The sequence below is a fragment of the Drosophila takahashii genome, chromosome 3R (genome assembly GCF_030179915.1).
Source record: "Drosophila takahashii strain IR98-3 E-12201 chromosome 3R, DtakHiC1v2, whole genome shotgun sequence".
Lineage (NCBI taxonomy): Eukaryota > Metazoa > Arthropoda > Insecta > Diptera > Drosophilidae > Drosophila > Drosophila takahashii.
The window spans coordinates 26,822,628-26,839,829 of record NC_091681.1 but is presented as its reverse complement, the minus strand read 5'-3'; the positions used below and the strand labels follow the sequence as shown (position 1 = coordinate 26,839,829).

The 17,202-nt window shown below is 40.7% G+C and overlaps 1 protein-coding gene across 2 annotated transcripts in view; it reads right to left on the bottom strand.

Annotated features, from left to right (window-relative positions):
* side-VI (sidestep VI) overlaps positions 1-17,202 on the bottom strand; it is a 102,890-nt gene that overhangs the window by 76,245 nt on the left and 9,443 nt on the right. Inside the window, exon 1 of one of the 2 annotated variants that reach the window (XM_017137191.3) lies at positions 6,514-6,549. The exons of the other annotated variant lie outside the window; for it this stretch is intronic. The gene's annotated coding sequence lies outside the window, so the exon portion shown is untranslated. Of the gene's footprint in view, positions 1-6,513; positions 6,550-17,202 lie in introns of those variants that run through there. 2 annotated transcript variants of the gene reach the window in all.

Below are 17,202 nucleotides of genomic sequence, written 5' to 3'. Positions count from 1 at the left end.
TCAGACAGTCAAATGGCAAGGCAAATGCTGATGATGCTCACGGCAGACAGAGCACAAACAGTGGCAGAAAGAAGCCTCTTCTCGGTACCTTCTCTCATTTTCGCCATTGGCAACAGTCAACTTCTTATTTATTTTGATGGCACGCTAAATTGCGGAAAAATATTGTATGTATAAGGCAGGGCAGGAAAGGCGATCTAAATGAACCTCAAAATACTCTTGCAGTTGAGGAGTTTGCTAAAATTTTGTATTGCTTTGTTGTGAATTTATAAGTTATTTAATTTTGAAGAAAATAAAATTCTACCCTTAAAACTCTGAAAATTAAATTACTATAAACAATTATTTAAGACTGGTGCATTTTATAATAAATATATTTCATATATTATATCCACAATCCTAAAAATATATATTTATAAAACCCCATGTACAACATTATCAAGTGTTATTTTAAAATTTTTTAATATTTTAAAAATAATTATAAATTACAAAAATTTGTATCCTAAAAATGTATATTTATGCACCACATTATCTACTGTTATTTTTCCTATACCAAAGGACCCTCTTTTAGGGTAGGCAAAAAAAGAATATCAAAAGACAGCAGCAGAGGCAAAAATGATGTGCTTGCCAACACACATTCATGCGTGTGCTGGCATCATTTTCATATGCGTCGCAAAAGTTTTGCAAGCCAAGTTAGGGCCTAAGCAGACGGATGTGGGCGTGGCCCAGCGGGTTGGTAAGGGGGCGTGGCTGGGAGAGGGTCGCTGACATGCAACGCGCTTTCAATTTCAGGGCTTCAGGCTGTGTGTATGTGTATGTGTGTCTGGGAAATCTTTAAGAGCAGACAGGAAATATTTTGTTGGTTTTTTTCTTCTTAGCAATCACCATCATCATCATCATCAACAGCAGCAGTAGAAAAGCAGCAACATTGTGGCCTCTGCTGCTTATTGCGAAAAAAAATCCTTTTGCAGTGTCCTTGCTTTTTGCACACTTTTTTAGGCCCCCGTTTTAGTTTTCTACGTGTGTGCGCGGCAGTTTGCTTTTAATAGTCCGCCCGTCCTGTGTTTGCTGTTTGCTGTTTACTGTTTGCTTTGCTGTCAGCGCTTCATGCGTGACAAACACACAGGGACACTCGAGACGCAGAAGTTTGCGTGACTCGCGCATAGAAATTATGGCAAAAAAGCAAAGGAAAATGCCAAAAACGGCAAGAAAATCCTACGGAAATGAGACAGGGACCAGCGGGAAAAGCTCACATTCGCCCGGAAAATTAGCTGAGCCGGGGGTCAAAAAGAATCCCTGATTAAAGAGTTAAGCGTTTGTCACGCCATTCCCCCTTAGCCACAAAACTCTGCCCTTTTATCTGGGTTAATCAAATGTTTTTCTGACATTTTCCGTCACTCTCAGTCGGCCACGCCCCGCTCCCCCCTTTTTGATGTTCATGCCCGTGTTTGCCCAAAATGTCAAACATGTCAAATTAATTTTCATATTTGTTTTGCTTTTTAGATAATTGAATGTCTCTTTTATTTGCTCATTTCATATGCCAGAAGTCTGCTTTTCCGTCCTCTCATTCCGCCTCCATGTTTGCCTTTCTGTGGTTTATCTTCGTACTTTTTGGGTATGTAAATGTTTCTTTAAATATGAGTTGCAAAACTTTTCAGCTCATGCTGTTATCGATTTATGTGAGAAACTTAAAAGTGAGCAAATAAGCGTGAAAATACATATTTACCAACCAGAGAGTAAGGTAAAATATTAGCTTATAATGCTAATATTAAATTCTATGGCTCCCATATTAAAATAAATATTCAAAAGCTGGATTGACAATTGGTTAAACTTTTTTAAGGTTTAAAAAAATTAATATCATTATAAATTTGAATGGGCCTCTAAATAATATTTTGGACTTGATAATACAATTAACTGTTAAAATAACTTCCAAGTTGAAATGTTTAAATAAATTGTTGCATATCAGTCCCACTTAATAAAAATAAAATAAAGCTGACCCAACAGCTGGAATGGCAATCAGCCTGACTTGTTCCAATATAAATGAATAATTCAATTAAAATTATAATGAAATTTGTGGAAAATGTGTGTCGATGCCGTGTGTGTGTGCGTGTGCTATCTATGTGGCTAAATCGGCAGTACAACTGGGAGGGCTAATCAAGTGGCTACCCCAGTTCCCATTTGTAGGACCCTTGGCATATACATAAACAATTATACTAAGTGCCACAATTTACTAAGGGCCATAAATCAATAGGGCCAAGCAGTCGGAGTCTCGGTTTCGTTTTATTAATTATTATTATTGAAATATATCTGCCACAGTCGCACTGACAGTGCCCTCTATTCCCTTCCCCTCCCCTGCCCACCCCAGTAAACAGGGAATTACAGACATTAGACAGTGTCAATAGAGACGGAAAAGCTGACACTGGGCAGTCTTAAATTATAGTGTAGCCGATTCTTGTTTGTCCTTAGCCAGTGATAATCCCGGCGAAAGTGCAGCTAAAAATTAAGCAAAGCTCTTAAGCGGCCCCCACTAAAGAATGCGATGGAAATGCGGTAATAAAGCGAAATGCGATGGAGGGAAAGTCCGGGAGTGGTCTAAATAATGCGCCAGAACGGTGAGCTGCTAATAAAAAATGCAGCAGGCCAAGCGGAAACGGAAATAAGCAAGCAGCCTGAAATCAGCGTCAAAAAAGGACGCAGCAGCTGCAGGAGCTTCTCCATCCTGGTCACTTATTTCCTACACAAAGTACATATTTTACTTAAACATAAGCAATGGCTATTATTTTAAGTTACCCACGCGCTCGCTGATTTAATTTCAGACTATTATGCGCACACAATGCCAGCGGTAAACGCAAAAAGAAACTAGAGGAAAAGTAAAAGCCCGAAGGAGGCGAAAAAAGAGTGGGAGAAAGTGGTGGTGGAAAGTTGCCCAGCAAGACGATGCTTTTAATACACTTTGCATAACTAACTGTCGGGGTTTTTATAGTTTTACGATATGATGGAATTACCTTTTGATGGAAATGGCAGTAAGAAAATGAGGGATAGGGAAACTGGCTATCCAATCCTTTATAGATTAAAAAATATTTTAATAAATTCTAAGGTTCCAAGAACTCTACCTAAAATGCATACTGTAATCCCTGTACTCTTAACTCGTAACTTGTGCAAAGTTTACTACTTTTCCGGGCTGCAGCAATATGCCAGTGAAGAAGTTCTGGCCGTGGTTTTGAGCTCATGTTGCTCTTTCACTTTTTATGCTGTTGCATTTCTTCATTTTCCTGCCCCAGCAGATTTGGGTCGACCATTTCAATGGGTTCATATTCTGCAGTTAGCTGAGGCAGCCCCACCTAAATTTTTTCCTTCGGCCCCTGCTTTTTTATGGTCCGTTTTCCCAGCCCGTCGGGCTTCCATTATTTTTGTGTACTGGTCAACATTGGAAGTACATTAGCCTTTTCAGCTATTTTGTAAAACGTCGGGCAGGCTTTGCCTGCTTATTGGCATGATAGGGAAATCGGAGGCACTGATTCCGAACTGAACGCATGGCTTCACATTCCAAAACAATTTGGGCTAATTTCAAGTCGTGATTATTGAGAGCAACCGTACAAGCGCAAATAGAAACCCCGAGAAAAGAGTGAAAAGTAGAAAAATCCAGGACTAGAGTTTGGATTAGGATTGATTGGAGAGGAATTTGAAAATGTCAAGCCTTCATGGTTGAAGGAAATTTAAAATTCTGGTGAAACCCCTAATTGCCGTATTGATGTACTGAATAAAAGTTCAGGTTCTGAAAAAGTTTGAATTAAAGTTTTGTTTACAATCCGCTGCTTATAATTAAAGGTTAGCCAAACATTTAATTAAAAAGAAAAACAGGTAGCCGTATAAGGCCGTTCAGGCTACTCAATCAATTATTTAAGCCCCAAGAAAGTGCTGTCTTCCTACAACTTCTTGATGGATTTTTCAGCAACGAAACTCAATCGGGCCACAAACAAACACAGTCAGTCAGTCTGGTCTAGACTGAAATCAAATGCATTAGACGAAAAATAAAATTCAAAGAGAAAATACCGAAGCAGCCTGCCATTTGCCATAAATACAGCAGAAGCGCAGCCCGTAAGCAGCTTTGATTACCGACACTCACAGCAGATTTATTTCCCCTTTGCCCGGGCTTCGGCTGCCTTTTTGCGCACAGTGTACGAGTGTGTGTGTGCTTAGGCATTTGAAACCTGATTAGTTGTCAAGCACTTCAAGTGCCCGGGCTCGAGTTGTTCGGGACCGGCGCTGCTCTGGTCTTACCTCTGCAGCTGTGTGTGAAATTTATTGTTTCAAGTTAATGCCACTTGATGGATTATTTGGCTTTGTACAGCCAAAGCTTTGATTTCTGTTCTTCTTTGCTTTGAAATGTGATATTCCCCGGTCGGGTTTTTATTTCAACCGCCTTTACTTGGAGGCAGGGTAGCGTTTTAGCAAATCGAAATTCACGATTTAAAAGCATGAAGCGTACTTCAATTATCTGCCATTTAAAAATAAAATTTAATTGGATTTACTTAAATGAAATGTTATAAATACAATAATACAAAAGTTTAATTTTTATAACATTTTTTAACCAGGTTTGTAACTGAAACTTGTTTTTTTACAGGTAAAAACCTAAGCATTCGATCCCTATTATTTTTTGATTCCAAAAAGCTGCATTTATTTGTTATTTTGTATTAATTAATTTCTCTCCATATTTTAAATGAAAAAAAGTAGAAATTTATGAAATCTGATAAATTTAAGGTCCTGTAACTAAAAGTGGAATGTGTAGTTCAAGTTATAAATGGCTTTAGGGTTTAGTTTTCAGTTCGGGGTATTCCCACGGGCCTGCTGTTTAGATCGGATGTGCCAGAAGTGATCTTGGAGAGTTTCGCTATTAACTATTAAAATTAATTGTGAAACTTTTCACTCCGAGTTTGATGCGAGTCACACGCTTCGTCTTCCATTTGGTCTCATAAATCTCGGCTGTCTACACACACACACACTCGTATCCTTTCAGCCGTTGTCCTCCAGAGCCTGTCAACAAAGGGCCAGTGAAAGTTTTCGTGTGTCATGACAATATTTACATGCTGCATTAAACTTGCTCCCCCTGACAGGCGAAACTTTTGCAGCTGCTGCTCATGTTATTAAAGTTGCGCATACGCCAGGTTGTCCCCTGGCCAGCTTGATTTATGCGAGACGCCTTAAGTTTTGGACCAGGCTTTTAATAATTTAAGCTGTGCAGAAAATCAGAGACGAGATAGCTGCTCCTGCATTTCCCCCGGACTTTTCCTCTGGCCCGCTGCCAAGCCACGTTGCGCTGACTGAGCCGAAAAATGCAAAAATTTCCTGCTGCCGCTCCTCGTTTCTGGCCATGTTGACAATGGCGGCAACAAAGCGCATTTGGCAAGCGCCTGCAACCTTGCAGGCACACATACCCCTACCAAAATCCACATTCACATGCGAAGACGTGCTCAGCAAAAGTGAAATGGCAACAATATATGTGCGAATGCGAATGGGAATGCGAATGTTACCAGCCCATCCACAATGCAACCGGGTGCGAGACTCACTGAGTTGCATACTACTCTGCATGCTATATATATGAATAAAAATAAAAATAAAAAGTAGGTTATGCACAGACAGCATTTTAATATGATTTGCATGGCTTACGTCTCCTCGAGATAGACTAACGCACTTCGCAGACTGACTAACTGACACCCCGGCATCAACACACAACATCAACAAAATGATCAAAGGCAATGGGAAATATTATCCCTGACACAGTCAGAGTCACATTCGCAGACAAATTGTAAGTTTCGCTCGTTTGAGTGACCCACTTTGCTGTTGTTTGTGGCTTAAAATATATCAGCTGAGACTTTCAGCCAAGTTGATAACTTAACTCTCTCACTTGGCTTTATACTGACAAAGCTCTGACAAATGTGTAAGCATGGCTTAGAAATAATTGCAGCTCTAAGTTTTTAGGAAACAAGTTTTGTTTTAAATTTGTTCATATAAAATAATCTATATGTGTAAATCAACATTTTTTTATAGGAATTTTTCTTTATTTGTGAAACCACAATTTGCAGCAAATAAAATATTTAATATTATTAAAAAAAATTATTTATTTTTCATATAAGTTAAGCATGTACTCTTTTTTTTCATATACCTACACTTTTGGATTAACCTTCGTTCTATATATTGTCTGTCTTCCCTTATTGATTGCCAATAGAAATGCGAATTTTCTTTTATTTTTGTTATTACTTGAATAAGCTAGGCTTAATTTTATGTTCTGATGTGGAAATATTTAGAATCTTTTTGTGATGTATTGATTTGTTTAGCTTTTGTTGCTACAATAATTGCTTCTATTTTTAATTCCTCCACCTCCCCATTTCTAGCACAATGCCCTGGCATTATTATTCCTAGCATACATTCAAGCGTTTACTTTTGACTGAAGATTAGGAAGGTATAAAATGAAATGTACATGTTTATTTTGGTAGATATTTACTCCCCACATGCACTTACCCCCGCCTTTGGCCGTCGTATTCGTATCCTTTTGCTGTGGCGTTTACTCCGCTTTTTGGCGTTCTTTACGGCCTTTGTAATAAAATCAGCCCGCAGGGGTTAGGGCAGCGTTGTTGTCGATGGAGTTGTTGCTGCTGCTGCTGTGCTTATTGCTTATTGCTGCTGCTGTTGAGGGCGTGTTGGCATCGAGCGGGTTTTATGCAGCCAGCGAGAGACGCACACATCATAACAACAAGGAGCAGGAGGTTTTGGAGGAGCGGCAGGCAATTGAGCAAAAAATATGGCAAAGTATTTGGCGGGTGCGAGGCATAAATTTCGATTTCGGCGGCCTTGCTTTTGCTTTTCTCGCTTTTCTGGCGTTCTCGTCTTCGAATCGCCGCCAGCCGCGAGGCCAATATTTAAAGTAGCAGCCGATGCGAACTTTATTTATGACTCAATAATGTGTATTTTGATTTATGCATTGTGGGCGCGTACATACGCGGGTACACTGTAACACACACACACAGCCAACTCTCGACCGCACTCACTCACACACACTCACTGTATTGTTGCCTGAAGCCAAAAAGGACGCGATTTGCATAACAACACACATTCAGAAACTTAACGCAGGCGTTTGAGATGTTTCTACTTGTACTTCAACTTCTATTTCTACTCCTGCTACCAGCACGTGCACTTTCGGCTCACTTGACGTTACGTTTTCAGCATTCAACAATTGCGATAACCGATTGAGATATACTTTTGAATCTCTGGGGCTGGCACTTGTTTCTTGATTTCCAGCTCAATAGCTTCGTTCGCCAGTTTTGCGGATGCGGACGGTCAACACTGCGGATACGCGATGTGAGGCGATGCGATGCGATTCGATGCCCGTACGACGGCGGCAACGACAACACGATAACGACAAAACGACAACGAGAAACGGCGACAACGGAGCACGACAACTACACAAATCCACGACCTTTTCAGTACTAAAGCGCCTGGCCATTCATTCGTGGCTTTGGCCACTTTTGCCATCGCCCTCCGCGATTCGGGTCCTTCGGCTAACGTTCGGGTCGCGCATTTTCGAATTGCCGAGCTGTCGAATCCTTTGAGTTCCGCTGTGTGTGTGTGTGTGTGTGAGCCTTGTAAGTGGGCCAACGCTTGCCGCCGGTTCGACATCGAAAGGCGAACGGCTGGCCAGTTCCGGATTATAAGAGTTTTGGGTGTAAAATCCAAAAGCCGTCGGAATTGTGGGGCTGTGGAAGCCATGTGGTCGGTAAGGTCTCCGCAGATTTCTCATGAACTTGAATTGTCAAGTTTGTCAGCGAAACATAAACTACCAACGGTATAAGATCGAAATGATGGTATTCTAAATCACTACAATGCAATCAAAAGTTTATTTTTTGAATTTAGAATTTTTTATTTTCCCTGAGATACTAATTAAACGAAAACGATTAATTTTAAATAATTTAAAAGTTTAATATTTATGTTAAAAATATGCAGATTAATGAATAATTAATTAATCAATCAATACCACAAAATATATTGCTGTTTTTGAGATACTTTACTAAAACATGATGTTAGCCCTGAAACTTACAAGATCATGATTTTTTTGCGACTCCCCTCTGCGGAGAGCAGTCGGTCCTACCTCAACACCCTTCAGCCCATCCGAACCCTCTACAAACACATTCCACCACGCATTTCTGTGGAACCTTTTTGGGTCTCTCTCGCCTTCTCTCTCCAACTCTCTCGCTGTCTCTCTTTAAGCGCGCCTCTCCCTAAATGAATGAGAGTTTCAAAAAGCGGTTACCAAGAGCATCTCGCCGTTACTGCAGCTTCGCTGGTCAAGGCAGCCAGTCAAGGATCACAGATTACAATGAATGTTGCACTAATATATCGCCAAGATACTTGCAGCGTAATACTGTGAAACCATAATGTTATACCCTACCCACCAAACCCTGCCAAATTCTGGAGAATAAATTTAAAGCCAGGCCGGATTTGAGAAACTTTTGTAAAACTTTAAAGAAATGTTTCTTAAATAGATAAAGTCAACTCTGAAAGAGATTTTCCCCAACCGAGAAGTTCATTAATTATACTTTCTTGATTGGTATCGCGAAGTTGCTGGCTAAAAATGGACATCTACAACTTAACCTACACCACCATTAAAATCACGCACCACACCGCCTACAAAAAACTCTACTACAATGGGGTGTAAGCGTGTAAGTTGACATGGGACCACGAGACCCGAGCCTCGTATCTCTCCTGCTTTCTCTCGACTTTCTCTGGCTCTCGCTTTCTCTTTTCGAATTCGAATCTGCGGTTTCGACAGGCATGCGCCCCAAACCAAAACGAAAAGCCGAATGATTTTTGTGGAACGCGAATGCTTGGCATGAATGGGATTTTTTCAAAATTTCCAACGGTTTCACTCTTATACCACTCAAAGAAAGCTCCCCAATCGCTAGAATCATTCCACTCGGAGAATGAGGAACGGACCCAAAGGTTCCACTGCAACAATTGCACAGCCTAATCTTATCAAATTTCATTTACACGCTTGGCCAGACTCTAATGGCAAATCCAATGCCGAAATGAAAATGGAACTAAACCACTTTCGTCAGCACACAAACACAGATACCAACACGAGGTTCCTTCTTATTTTCCACACTCCTATAAGGATGTGTTCCCTATACATATATGGAAAATGTTACTAGTGATGTTGTCAAAGTATTTGGCTGCTCAACACGGCATTCTTTGGGCCAAAATTGCGCTGGCTAAATATTAACTAAAACTGCAAAATGCCATCACACACACATAGAATCAAACACCCAGGATGACACTCACACTCATGCAGCTTCGTGTGTGGTGTAGATTGTCGGTCTTCTGTTCCAGCAAAATCTCAGCGCTCAACCGCCAAGCATGGCATTTCATCAGGCGGCAGCAACGAGAGCAGCAGCTCCAAAATCAGTCCAAAATTTAAAAGTTTGGAGTCTATTGATACCCATTACTTACATTACTGAAAGCAAACTTAAACAAAGTTTTAATAAGATTAAGAGGATGATTATTTTTAATCTTTTGAGATCTTAGTCGGCTTTTATTTGATACTTATTATATATAAATTGGATTTATTTTTAATAGCAAGTTTATATATAGTTTGTTTTCATAGTTTGAATTAAATTTGGAAATAGCTATAATTTTTTTTTGTTAAACACATTAACATATTTTATCATCGCAGTTTTAAGTTTGTAATCTTTTTAATTATAAAAAATAATATTAGCATGAAATTAAAATTGTTATTAAATGAAAATTAAGTAATTTAATAGAAATTTCTGCTTAATTATGGCTGCTTTCACTATTATCCCCAACTACCTTTTCCAGAACTGAGTAGCAGATTTAAAAAACCCTTAACCCCTTTTCCCTGGCTGGCGAAAAACCCCAGCAATGCGAGTAAAGGAAGTGCACTAAGTGCAGTGACCAAATAGCTGCCAGAGAGTCCCGAACCGGCAGCTGATCCTGCTGCTGGTCTCCTGCTACTGCTCCTTCTCCTCCTGCCCCTCATCATGGTTCTGTTTTTGCTGCTGTTGCCACCGCCAGGAAGTGGCAATGGTGTTGCACATGACTTTATAGCTTTTACATTAATGTGTGCGAGACTGGGTGGGTGTGTTTGTGTGTGTGCGACAGTTTGGCTATAAAGCAAAAGTTGCATTAAATTTAAATCATGAGACGGCGGTTTCTGTGGCCACCGCTCTCTGATGAACCCACACTGTAGAAAATCGGTGGTTTCACCTAATTAACACATTTAATTAACATAATTAAGAAGTAGCAAAGTTGTGGGTACTGCAAAAACCTACTTTGCTGCTCTGACTCAAAGGTATTTAAAGGCTGATCAGCTGATAAATGATGTATCCTTTTCCCATAATATAAGATTTTTATTTCCATTTTTTCTGAGTGCTCTGGGCTCTGAAATGAGCTGGGAAAAAGTTAGGGCCAAGCGCTGCTCAACGTTTTGTCATTAAAAGTTGAGCTGGTGCATCGGAAAGCTTTTGGCGGTGGGCAAAACTTGCGTTCAGCTAACCGCCTTCAAAAATCCAGAGCCCTGCAATCACAATTAGCCCGACAACACACGCAATTTGCATGCGAACACGATGCCCTGTGAGCAACAATTACATAATTATAACGCACTTTTGATGCATTGTCATAAATGGACGTGTGTAGGTGCCTATGTGTGGGCAGGGCAACTAATTAATCAGCTTTCGTAATCAATGCTTAATGATGCAGCACCAACAGCGGTAGCACAACGGTATTTAAATGGTCTATAATTAAATCAAACACTCAATTAAACAGGGAACGAATCGAATTGGGAGCGCCGGTCTCCAATTGGATAGGGTTACTGATGGCCTGCTAATGAATAACAAGCAACACAAAATTACATCCTGCGCGAGCCGAGTCATCGAGACCTTTTTCAACCTCTGCCGGGGCGGAGCGAACCTCAGATGGGTTTCACTCATTAATTAATCAAAACTTCAAATAGTAACCACAGAAACCGAACGGGCTGAGCCTCAGCCTCAGTTTCATTCTCAGCTAAAACGTGGCGCACATCAAACTGACCAAAGGGTACTCAAAGGATTGCTTTGTCCTTTGGCAAGCTAAAAAGTTATCAGTTAATTATTCATCAGGTAAGATATTCAAATGTATGAGTGCAGTGTGTGCAGAGAATGCTGATTTACATCTATTTGGCATGATAATTGTATTGTTTTGAATTTTGTATTAAATATACAGATTTTATCTTATGTTATTGAGAAATAATCCGTTGACAATTTTTATTGGTTACTCGTATTTGTTATAGCCTATTGAAAGCCTTTTTATTTGATTGAAAAATATTAAATAATGTTCAAGCGGTTGTAAATCATTTTGTAACTGATTATTTTCCATTATTACCTTTATAATGATCTGACATTAGGAAATCTTACAGAGTGTTTTCTGTTCGTTGTCCTTTCGCTAACTTCTTTACTCCTTCGTCTGTCCTTGCATCTTGCCCACTTTTGGTCAAGCTGTAAATTTATTTTACCACACATTGAGATACATTCCATCGGGAGCATGGCGGGGACAAGTCTTCTGCTTTTTGGCCAAGTGGCAAGTTTACCAAAACTTGCAAAAAAGCTGGAAACAGAAGGCTGGGGGAAACTGAGCTAAAAGGAAACAGCAGCGACGCCGGCAACTCCTTGTTGCTGCAATCCAGATTCACAGCCAGCCGCAGAGGTGTAACCAAGTCCTTGCAACAAAAACTTTCTACACATGTTGCTATGTGTGTGTGTTGATGTTGCTGCTAGTTTTGCTTTTGCTGTGCTGCTGTTAGCAGCCAGTGATGCAAGCAAAAGCAGCAGCGCCAGGACGATGGTCTATGGACGCCTCCTGGCCAGGACCAGGCTTCCTTAAATATTAAAAGTCCAAGCAGGAGAAGGACGAACACAGTTGCAAGCAGAAAACGAGCGGTGCAGCAGAATAGATCACTGAGAAAAATTGGCAGTTCAATAAAGGAATTATGAGAGCCGATTATGTTGATAATGCTCAAAATTAAGTTTAGGTTTTTATTACACTTTTCAATTGGTTTTCTCAAAAAATTTAAACAATCTTAAGTTTTTGGAAATCTGAATCTGTATAATTTATTTATTAAATAATAGTAAGCTTGCAATTGTTGACAGTCATATTTAAGTCTTATAATGCAAAGATTGACAAAACTTAAGATCCCTTAATAGACAAAACATGATTTTGTACATCATATCTCATGAGGATTGTTATTGCTTTTTAAATATCCCACTAAAATTTTCTCGCAGTGTTGGCCAGTTCTTTTTTGGCCAACTGCCGCCGCTTGTCGCACGTCGTCACTTAGGCAAAACGCAAAGTTTTCTCTTCGCAGTATGCTGTCAGTCACAGGACCTTCCCCGCCATCAGCCCCCCTCCCCCGCCCCACTCCCCTCATCCTGCATTTTTCACCCTCCGGTTTTTTTCTATATTCCTCCCAATTTTGCACCCCTTTCATTTCTCTTGCCTGCGGTCTTTGTTTAAAGTAAGAACTACAACTACACAACTGTGACGAGCGCACAAGGACACGCGTTAAGCTAAGCTAAAGTTTTGGCACACCCACACAATTGCAAACACTGTTGCCATTTCCCCCCATACACACACATATACAGATACACACACATGAATGCCGCGCATTTAACATAAACAAACTACACTAGTTACAACAAATTTTTTCTCTTGCTGGCCACGACTTTCTATTTGTTTTCTCGGTCTCTTGTTTTATTTTTTTTAGGATTTTTCCACCAAGGAAACGTGTTTGGAAAATTAAAAATAGTTAGACAGGGCCAGCAAATTGTTGTTTTTTGTTTTCTTAAGAATACTTTTGCGGGGAAATATATTTTCGGATAAGTTTTCATCGACAGCTAAGGATTCTTTTAAAAATATATATCAACGAATTGAAGCAGTAAAACAAATGCATTAAAGTTTTATAATATACATATTAGTTACATTTAACATTTACCTATAAATATGGTGAAAACACAGATTACTCGACATTCATCGAGAGCATTATCTCAAATAAGCGCATATGAAAATACTATTAAGTAGGGGAAAGCAATTCAGCTGGATACGCGAAAATTTTAGCCATTTCTGGACGGGGCAGACATCATCAGCCATTGTTGGGCTTCGTGAAATTTTTCCTGGAACTACTGCCCGACAGCCATTCCCGCTACATCACATCAACATTTTACAGGATGCCTCGGAGGCTGTATTACCCACCTTTCTCTCGGAATACCAAAAACCCCCCCCCACCTGATATGCAAAACGCACGGTTGAGACAGGAGCATAAAGTATAGACGACGCCTACGTTCCCGGATATACGTATATATGGGTGTTTGCCTATATATCTAACAATGGGATGGCTGCCTGGCTGCCACTGTGTGTATTCATTAAATTTGTATAAACAAATACAGTGGGCATAAATTCCCAGCATCCAGTAACCAGTTACCAGTATCCTGCAGGAGTTCAAGTTGCTCGAAAGCTGGAAACTGGAAATGGGAACGTCTTGGGCGGTGGAGGATTCACATATCTACGCCACATTATTCTTTTCCTACCTGCACTACAAATGTATCTCTCTGTGTTTGTGTTTGTTTGTTTGTTTTCACGTGTGTGCTTGTGTGTGTATATGTGCGGTCTAAAATAAGCAAAAATGGCAGCCTGAAAAAACAAGTAACAGTTTTACTCGACAAACAATGAAAACAACGAGCAGTCGAGAAAAGATAGAGGGGGAGGGAGAGTAAGAGCGAAAGGGAGGGCGAATAAAACAACAACAACAAATCAGCACTTTACCTTATGTTTGTTGATTTTGTTCGTTATTTTATTTCGCTTCACGTTGCCTTCAGACTCTTCCTGGAAGCCCCTCTTTCTACCCAGCTCCCCAACTAACAAGACACAAAATTTACAATTTCAAATTGTGAGCATGTGAATTACGGATGCATAGATACACATGCATTTCTACGGCGGAGGAGGATGCTCACCTGGCCATCGGACACGCCACGGCGCACACGGTACAGATGTTTTAGCACCGCCAGCACTTGGCCAAAAAACTTGGCAAGCGAATGGCTGAGTTTAATGGACACTTCCGCCCACCACCGCCATCGTCCCGTTACCGCGGTGACAGGATACCCAAAAGGACGAAAAGGGAGGCGGCAGCGGGAGGAATCGAGGAATCGCCAAGGCGGAGGAGCCAGCGAACTACAACGAAAACTTATCGATGTTGCACTTGCGAGGGTGCAAGCTTAGAAGACGAGGCGCCCCGAAAAGTTTGCAACTTGCTAAGATTATAAAAATGGCGTTAAAAGCTGAAAGCCAAGATCTGCACTGGGATGCATGCACTCTCGGGAAGAAGGGGTCTCGTTATTCCCAAACGAAAAGGATTTGAAAGGCGTTTTCATCGATCTGAATTTTAAAGTATTAAAAAATAAAACAAAAAAAAACGCATTTTATATAAATTTTAACAAAAATGAGGTCCATTTAATTTAAGTGGTTTTTATTAAAAAAAAAACAGAAAACATTACTACCTGAAAATTTACATTTACATTACATTAAAGTAAAATCTATATATAAGAGTAAATATATTTATTTCTAATAAAAAACATTTGTTACTAAAACTTTTTACTTTTAAATGCTTATCATCTAAATACAAAACATAGAATCCCCTTTTTTACATTTTTATCACATTCCTAGCCTGTGATGCATGTGTATTCATTTCTCAACACGTTTAGTTAAATCCCCCTTTTCGTGCAGACTCATTACCTTTCTAATTGAGTCCTCCCACCTGATTTTACCGGTAGCTTATCCACCCACTTCACTGGCCTCTGGCCGAGTAATCGATAACATCTACAATCTGTTATCTAATCTCCTTGGGGCTGTCCACACCCACAGCCTCAGTCGCCCTCTGTTAAATTGTCCAATTGTCGCCCAGTTAGGCGGCTCTGTCGACCTGCCTGTTTATTCATTACATTAAATCACCGGGCCGAACTGCTCCTCCTTCTCCGCCTCCTTTTCGGGCGCCTGTGCAAAGGCAATTAAATGTAATTAAACGTAAGATTAACTCTAATTATAATAAATTAAATGCGACGTCGTTTTGGATGAAGAGCCGACTCAAACGGGGCCAAGGCAAATATCAAAAATGCAATTAAACATTAACAATTTGTTTCGCAGCAAAAAGAGATCATGAATTAAACAAAGCGACGGAGATAAAACGCAACCAATGCGGCTGCAAAAATGGAAAAAAAAAAAGTAAAAGAAAAAAAAGGTGAAATCCGTGCTGATTAAGGCTCTCTGGTTAAAGCCGGCATTCCCATGGCCAGAATGAGAGAATCTGAATCCGAATCCGGATCGGAATCAGAATCAGAACCCGAAACCAGACCTGCTGGCCAGACCAATTCCATTTGCATAATCAATGCATATTTGGATGCGGCCATAAATTAACAAATAGAATTTAATTGCATACTTTTGGGGGCGACGGCGGCGCGTACGCAAATTAATAATTCATTAATGCGCATTAATTGTTACGCTGCAGCAGCAAAGCTGAAGGCTGAAAGCTGAAGGCTGAAACTGCCGCGGAAAATTGAAAATAAATGCATATGCTCATTGGTCGTTTGGTCGTTGGAAATTGGTCCCTTTCCCCACACACTTTCGGCCAGTCTCTATAATCGCCTCAATGCTGGCAAATTAATTGCGGCCTTTGTTTAATCAGACTAAAATAGCGCATTTATGCCAGCTTCGTTTATATTTATTGCGATTTTATTGCGAAGTGCATCAGCAGTCGGCCCACTCATCCTTTTGGCCATTTAAATTGCTACCTTTGTTGAGTGCTGCGGTCAACGAGCCGTTCGCTGTTTTTGTTGCCACTTTTTGTTGCTGCCACCGCCGCCGTGCACATGACATGCATTTATTAAAAGCCGCACACAAAAAGGAGTACCACCCCCCAGAAGAATCATCAGCAAAGGGGGGGTGTGAAATAATCGTGGGAAAATAAATATTGTATAGTCCGCTTTTGTTCGAGAGTCCTGGGAGCCATCTTCGTGTCGGCCAGATTGCCATAATTGTGTAATTGTGACACACACGCAAATTATGGCCGTTCACTTTAACCAGCCGCTAATGGAATTGTGATGGACAACACAATGGCATTTTTGCCACCGAGAGAGAGACCATCATGCAATAAGGGATATTCAGTTCTAATGTGGCCATACCTCTTAAATAACAAAGGATATTTAATGTGACCATGCCTCATAATTAAATGTATTATTTAGTCTTTATTTGTCATATTTACTCAATCATATACAGCTGACTTTCCTTTAAACACTTAAAATAGCAAATAAGATCCCTTTAATTGTCCTTGTAGATGTTAAACATTTGTTTATCTGAGTTTTAATTCGTTTTTTCTTCGTACCACTTGTAATTGCAAGTCTTTCATGTGCATAAACTTAACACGCATTATCGTCTGCCAAAGTCTGACAATAAAGCGCCTTTTTATTTCGAGCCTATGTGTGTAGGTTAAGTGAAATGCTGAGACGTCTGCGTATAAACAACTTTTAAAGCTGGCTGCCCACTTAGCGGCGTACAAAGCAAACAGCGCCCACTCAGAGCAAGGAGCAGGGATTGTTGAGAGGGTGGAGGGGGAACCCCGGGGCAGAGGGGAATCCTGAGATCCATTGACAGGATGCCCGGCCTGCTGGCATGCAGTCAGCGGCCAGGAAAAGCGGCCCAGGCTACTGCGTACCATGAATTCAATCAATTTTAATGCAATTTAAATTGCATTCTCCTGTGAAAACACACAATGCACCGCCGTCTACACACACACATGTGCGAGACAGCCACAATGCACCCACGCAGACGGAAAGAGAGGGAAATAGAGGCGGAGAAAGAGACAGGAGCTGCAAAAGCTACAGCAGCGGAGGCAAACGTGTGTGCGCACATTATGCTGCCAGCGGAAAGGAGGCATCGCCTTGCGTTAATTGGTGGTCATGCTTCTGGCCGTGCAAAGGATACGGATAGCCAGGACCTAGCCCCATGCAATCCAGGCATCCAAGAACCCGCAAACTGCCGTCGTCTTCGTGCGCGGCCGACGTTTATATTGTTTTAAATGCCACGCATTCATCGTTTGCCCCTTGTCGCCGCGACTGGACAGAA